This window comes from Danio rerio, chromosome 18 (genome assembly GCF_049306965.1).
Source record: "Danio rerio strain Tuebingen ecotype United States chromosome 18, GRCz12tu, whole genome shotgun sequence".
Classification (NCBI taxonomy): Eukaryota; Metazoa; Chordata; class Actinopteri; order Cypriniformes; family Danionidae; genus Danio; species Danio rerio.
This window is the reverse complement of record NC_133193.1, coordinates 32,421,474-32,428,646: the sequence shown is the minus strand read 5'-3', so window position 1 is coordinate 32,428,646 and position 7,173 is coordinate 32,421,474. Positions and strand designations below refer to the sequence as shown.

At 41.4% G+C, this 7,173-nt stretch overlaps 1 long non-coding RNA gene across 1 annotated transcript; it reads left to right on the top strand.

Annotated features, from left to right (window-relative positions):
• The first annotated feature begins 2,580 nt into the window (after positions 1 to 2,580).
• LOC108180013 (uncharacterized) lies at positions 2,581 to 3,041 on the top strand. Its single transcript, XR_001796491.4, has 2 exons — positions 2,581 to 2,808; positions 2,902 to 3,041. It is a non-coding gene; the product is annotated as an uncharacterized lncRNA (long non-coding RNA).
• The last annotated feature ends 4,132 nt before the right edge of the window (positions 3,042 to 7,173 follow it).

The following is a 7,173-nucleotide window of genomic DNA, read 5'->3' as shown; positions in this document are numbered from 1 at the left end:
TTTGTTTAGAGGGCTGGAATTATGACGTATATATATATTAGATTAGTCAGTAGGTACCAAAGCCAAAACTGAAACTAATCTAACCCCAAAAAATGTACTATTACGGTTAAAAATCCAGTACATCCAAATTTATGTCACGGAAACACCAGCCTCATCCCATTACCAGTGATCACAATCATCTGTCTTCTGAGCACACGCAGAACTGAGCACAATCGCAAAATCAGCACCTTTGGCATAAAAGCACCTCGTTTCCTCTTGCACTTTGTCTGGTCTCCTTAACAGATAAGGACTCTTCCTATGCATGAGAAATACTTACCTTGGTTTTTGCAACAACAATCCCAATTGTGTTTCTGTGCGTTTTCTTCTACTCCTCCCTGCATGCTGGTCAGCTTCCAGCTCCTGGTAACCCCTATTCCTCAGATTTTTCTCCATATGGTATAACCCAAGAGACTTTCTATCAGAACTCATTTTATTATCAGCAACGCTATCACTGGCTTTACTCATCTGTTTTCATATCTGCAATAAACACCCTTCTGTTGATATTACCCTTTGTCTGAGTCTTATTCAACGTTACAATATGTTAAGGAAAAACATTAAATAAAAATAGGAAAAATCAAGAGAAACAAAAATACAATATATAAAGTTTAGTTGACGTTTTGTAGTTTATTTCCAATATATTAGCTTTCTATTACTAAAGATGTTTATTAAACTAAAATAATATTTGAATATATATATCTGTTTATATGCTGTTGATGTTGGTAACAACCAATGAAATTCATATATGTAAATAAAACAATATCTTTTAGTTTACATATTAAGTTGTGTAATAAAATGAAATGACACCGGAAAAAAGTATTGAACACACAAAGAAAGGGGGCTGTAGAAAGGCAGTGAAAGCCCAGACTGCAACTGAAATTTCTCAGTAGTTATTCAGCAACCCTCTGCCTTTGTCATTGTAAATTATATTAGCTGCTTCAGTCCAACATCTACACTACCAGGATGATGAAGATGAAACCAGAGTGGATATTTCAGCATGAAACACACATACACTACACTGAAAACACAGCGAAGGAAACTCAAATGGTTTCAGAAAAAGAAAATCAAGCTGCAGAATGGCCTTGAATCCAAAAGAAAATACAAAATAAAGTATTTTTTTCTGTATGTCTGAACACCATCCAGGGTTTCAGACATACAGAACTGCCCCAGAAAGAGTGTTCGATTTTCCACTAGTTTTGGTTGCTAGTTTAGCTATGTAAGGCGCCCCCATTCAGGGTGTTCAGATATACAGTGCTGCCCCAGAGAGACTGTTCGATTTCCAACTAGTTTTGACATGCATGGTTGGTGCGTGCGGTAGAGGTCTGCATTCCTGCAGCTGTACTGCAGGACCTGACCAGATTTCTGTGAAAAAAAAATAATTTCCGAATAAAGCGCGGGAGCGGTCGGTAACTGGTTTAATTTTGGACAGGAGCCGGCAGTCTAACAATATCGCTCATGACCCTTGAGCGAGCGAGCACGTGTATGAATGTGTGTGATTAAGACAGCTTGATGCTGCGTTTAGCTTGTTTGTTGCTGTGAGTTTGTGTGTGTGTGTGCGCGCGAATGAAAGAGAGCTTTTTGTGTATGTGTGTGTGTGTATGTATGTGAATAAGAGAGAAAGCGTGAAGCCTATGTGTGTGAGGCAAACCCCAAAATAGTGACCCATCCCCGGGTAAGCTTTGGTTGGGGGAGAGGCAGTTAAGTGAGTCTGGGGGAAGGTGGCTCATGCTAGCGAGCGTCTGGAATGACAAAGGTCCAGTTGGAGGATGGTGGGTCTCAATTGGTGGGCTTGCTAGCAACAACTCTCACCGTTTGAGTTGTTGATCCAGGCCTAAAATGCCAAGTCATGCCAGACTGGAGGCCCCCTTTCCCGGCCTACGTGTTGGGACATCTCATGCCTGAAGGTACGTGCATGACCCCATTTATCTCTGATCTGTTGTCAGGATTTTGATGACATGTGATATCGCAGACTTAAGTTCTGGCTGCCACAATCCCGGCTGATCTCTAAAACATACCCAGAAAAGGGTAAGGGTGACTGTTTTCCTGGTCTGGTTCAGTCCTGTCAGGTGTGCAAACCCACAGCAAAAAGCCGTGCAAAGTCCCACACTTCTGGCCCAGTGAAGCTGTCCAAATGGTGGAGTTCGATGATTATATAATTCCTTTGTGAAAAGAAAGAAGCCGTGCAAAGGCTCACATGGCTGGCACAGTGAAGCTGCCCAAAAATGGTGCCTATTCGATAGTTCGTTCTTGGTTCCAGAGGTTCTTGGACCTGTGGGCTGCTCTGCAGGGTGGGAGGCAGGCCACCTACTTATTTTTTTTTTTTGCCTCCAGAGCCAGCCCCTGCAGGACCCTGAAAAAATATTTTCAATATGCATGGACTAGCATGGGGCTTCCAGGCAAACTGACCTTCACTGATATCCGGACAGCCATCGCAACACACTTGATCAACACACTTGATCATGCTTGTATTGCTCCTGGAGCCACATGACTGCCAGTGGCTTTGACCCATAAGAGGTTCTGTTTGTCTGTTTGTCTCTGATGCAGGCAAAGAATGCTTTCTTCAGAGGATTGCCGGAAGGTGGCACACTTCATGTGTCATGACACTTCAACCTCAGATCAATTTTACGCACTTCTCCTGAGCCCTCTGCAAGCATGTGAGCACCACAGACTCTCTCAGAGGGCCTTGGTGGAGAAGGAGGAGGAGGAAGCAGCGGGCAAAGAAGCCACCCAAAAAAGGGGTGCAAGAGGGCAGACAGTCCTGGATCACCCCTGGTAAGTCAGGTCCTCTTTGGCTAGCCAAAGCATGGATGTGAACAGCAGGGCATGTGATGTTGGCTAACTGGCCTTACTGTCTCTCTTTCCAAGTGGGAACCAGCAGGAGGACTCTGCCATAGCAGTCTGTAAAGGGGAAAAGCCAGGGAGCACGGCCACCACTGGATGACTCTAAATCTCCCTGAAGAAATAAAAACTTTCTAAAACAATAAAGGTCATATGGTGTTCAGACATTTATTGCTATGCAGTGTCTTTATTGGGGTGGGCTGGTCATTATTCCTGTCTCTGTGTGTTAAAAGTGGCTTGCGGGATGCCTGTGTCCAGGTTCAGCCTTGGTTAAATGCCTATCGGGACAAATGATTCCTGTCTTGTGTGTTAAAAGTGGCTTGCGGGATAGCCGTGTCCAGGTTCAGCCTTGGTAAAATGCCTTTCGGAACAAATGATCCATGTCTTGTGTGTTAAAAGTGGCATGTGGAATGCCAGTGTCCAGGTTCAGCCTTGGTTAATAACTTATCAAAACAAACGAACCCTGTTGCAACACAGGTAGGTGCTAGCCTGGATGAGACTGTCTAGGTCTGTGCTTGGTTTGAATGGCCATCTCTCCTGTGGGTATTAGCAAGCATCTCCTGGGATTGCTCTGTCTTCACAGCTGCATAAAGAGGTCTGCCGATGTCTGCCTGTTTTTCGGGAGCTCCACAGTCAATATACATGTTTAATGTCTGTTGAAGGACCAGTGAATTGGCCACTACTCTGCAAGAAGAGTGTCTCAAAATCCTTTTGGCCACTGTGCAGGACTTGTATCTGTCATTCCCAAGGCAAATTGATTCTGTATTGGATGTGCAAGGAAGCCCTACACATACTAATACATTATTGTGCTTTAAAAGCCGGCATTTCAATTTAATCGTTCAACCCCTATATATGTTTATATGCAACTGAGAGAAGCACAAATGTAAGGACATGTCAGAACTTCACTAGATCCTTAAAACACCCTCAGACCATAGAGGGCTATTGTAGCCTAAAACAAATAAAATACATAAAAGTAACTGACCTTTACTTACTCAGAATCCAATCTACAGGTCACACCCCTAAACTCACTTGACTCTCTCTGCGATTGCCATTTATTCCAGAATCTCCTATGGTCAAATGGTTACCTTGTTTAATGTCATCCTCATTTCTTAGTCTCTTTGGTGCCTCAAGATTCCCCTATACATATGCAAAGACTAAGAAAAGCAAAATACTTTTAATATCAGTACCTGCATTGCAAATCATTCGCATTTGTCCAATAAATATCTGTATTTCACTATTTGACAGAAGACTGAACCTCACAACATCACCGTGGATCCCTAACCGCCTGCAACCCTAGACCCCTTTGCTGAACTAGTATACACTCTCAAAGCATCCATGGTCTCAGTTCTACCCCAGCTATTATACACACCTGACTCTGTTAGTCGCACATTCTTATACATTCTGGTGAGTTGGCTGATTCTAGCAGCTTTTTGCCTCAGATAAATCTTTGTAACTATTTACAAATGCAACCACTTAAATTCCTCACAGAGCTCTCCAAGGTGGTGTACATTCTTTAGTTTCATGCCCTGGTGGTGGCTAGTGGTTGGAATGAAACAGCACTACTCAACGTTTGAATGTTGGTGACAGCAGCAAGGAAAAAACTTTACCAATTGGCAAAAGTGAAGAATTTAAAAACCTTGAGAGAAACCAGGTTCAGTTGGGCACAACCATTTCTCCTATGGGCAAACGTCTTGTGCATAGTTCCAGTGTAGGTGCTGGACGTCCATTGTAAAGAAGCTGCAGGTAGGAGAGGTCATTAGCTGGTTTACAGGCTGTCCCTTAATGATCAATGCAAGGACTCGTCTGTCACTGGGGTCTGACAAGGATCAGTCTCATCTTGGGAATAATAAAAAAAGACCAACATAAGCGCAGATGCCGTCCAAAGGGAAGTGTTTAGAGAAGTGTTCCCGGTTCCAGTTCTGATAATTACTGCAGACTAACAATCCTTTAGAGGTTTTGGATTTCAATAGCATTTGTTTTTTTGTGTATGCTAATGCAAAGAGATGTGTCTTTAATCTAGTTTTAAGCCGATAGAGTGTGTCTGCTTCCAGAACTGTGCTAGGAAGACTGTTCCAGAGTTTAGGTAACAGATAGGAGAAAGATATAATGTCAATAAAATGTTTTAATTTATATGATATTTAATAGGGAGCCAATGCAATGATGAAAGAACTGGAGTAATATGATCATATTTCTTTGTTCTAGAAAGCAATCTAGCAGCTGTATTTTGAACTAGCTGAAGTTTGTTAATCAAGCCAGCAGAGCAACCACCAAGTAACGCATTACAATAATCTTTTCAAGAGGTCATGAAAGCATGCATAAGCTTTTCCGCATCAGACATTGATAGCATATGTGAAAGTTTGGCAACATTTTTTGGATGATAAAATGCAGTTTTACAGATAAGTGAAATCTGGCCTTCAAATGACAGGTTGCTATCAAAAATCACCCCCGAGTTTTTGACTGAAGTTGAGGACTGAACTAAAAATCCGTCAAGGTTTAAACTGTTCTAGGTTTTTGCATGTGAGGTTTTTGGGTCAAGACCTCAGTTTTATCTAAATTCATCTGAATCTGCATCATGAATTTTTTTATATCAGCTATACAATCTGTTAATTTTGTAAATTCATACAAGTTATCAGGTTGAGAGGAGATATAAAGTTGTGTATCATTAGCATAACATTAGAAGCTAACTCCATGTTTCTTAATGATATCACATAGCGGTAGCATATATAGTGTGAACAGTAGGGGACTAAGAACTGAGCCTTGTGGTACCTCACAGTGTACTTTTGATCTGTATGATGCCACTTTATTAACTGATACAATTGATAATGTTCAGATAGATAGGTCCTTAACCAGGCCAATGCAGTTCCTGTAATACCAACATAATTTTCAATCCTATCAAGGAGAATATTATGATCGGCTGTATCAAATGCAGAACTGAGGTCCAATAACACTATAAGAGAAATGCAACCACGATCGGACAACAGGAGGAGGTCATTTGTAACTCTTAGGAGTGCTGTTTCTGTGCTATGAAATGCTCTCAGTCCAGATTGAGCTTTTCCAGAAATATTGTTTCTTTGTAGGAAGGAGCATAGTTGAGCAGATATGACTTTTTCTATTATCTTTGATATAAAAGGCAGGTTTGTAAAGAGTCTATAATTTACTAGTTTTTTTGGGATCAAGCTTTGTTTTTTGAGGCTTAAATGATACCTAATTTAAAAGTTTTAGGAACGTATACAAAAAGACGGGATGAATTCAAAACGTTAACACTTTTTAGTTAAGAAAACTTTTGAAAACAATTGATCAATCAATCTTGCATGTGAAAAAGTTCATAAAGTCATTACTGCTATGTTGAGAAATGCATGTTGATGCTTGATTTCTAGCTAGATTGGCTACTGTGTTGAACATAACCCTAGGGTTGTGTTTATTTACTTCTATTAATTTTGAAAAATAAGCAGATCTGTGAGACTTTAAAGCTTTTCTAAACTTAAGTGTACTTTCTTTCCAGGCCAGATGAAAAACCTCTTGATTTGATTTCTTCCATATACAATTCCAGGCACTCGTCAATGATGTGTTGAGAGATATGATAGACCAGTTTATCTATGTCTACCTGGATGACATACTGATATTTTCCCGTTCTCTCCAAGAACATGTAAAACACGTCAGGCGAGTGCTTCAGAGGCTGTTAGAGAATAGGCTTTATGTCAAGGTGGAGAAATTAGTTTTTCATGCACAGTCTGTTCCTTTCTTTGAGCACATTGTGTCGGTCAAGGGGATGTGCATCGATCCAGAGAAGATTCAGGCTGTGGTGAATTGGCCAACTCCAGACACCCGCAAGGATCTGCAGAGGTTTTTGGGCTTTGGCAGTTTTTACCAGTGTTTTATTTGCAACTTCATCCAGCTCCCCGTGCCTGTCTTAACCTCCTCAAAAACGTTCGGGCGGTCTAGCATAGCTCAAGCTGCATGCACGAAACTGAAGGGTAGCTTTGTTTTAGCCCCAATTCTTGTCGCCCCTGATCCCTCTCAGCAGTTTGTGGTAAAGGTTGATGCATCAAAGGTGGGGGTCAGAGCTATCCTGTCCCAGCGTTCTTCCTCGAATGGCAAAATGCATCCCTGAGTGTTTTTCTCTCACCGTTTATATAATTGCTGGCTGTCAAACTCACGTTGGAAGAGTCACGTCATTGGTTAGAAAGTTTGGGGTTTTGTTTTATTGTTTGGACCAACCATAAAAATCTTGAATTCATCAAGTCCGCTAAACAATTGAGTTCTAGGCAGGCTCATGGGCTTTACTTTTCAGACATTTCG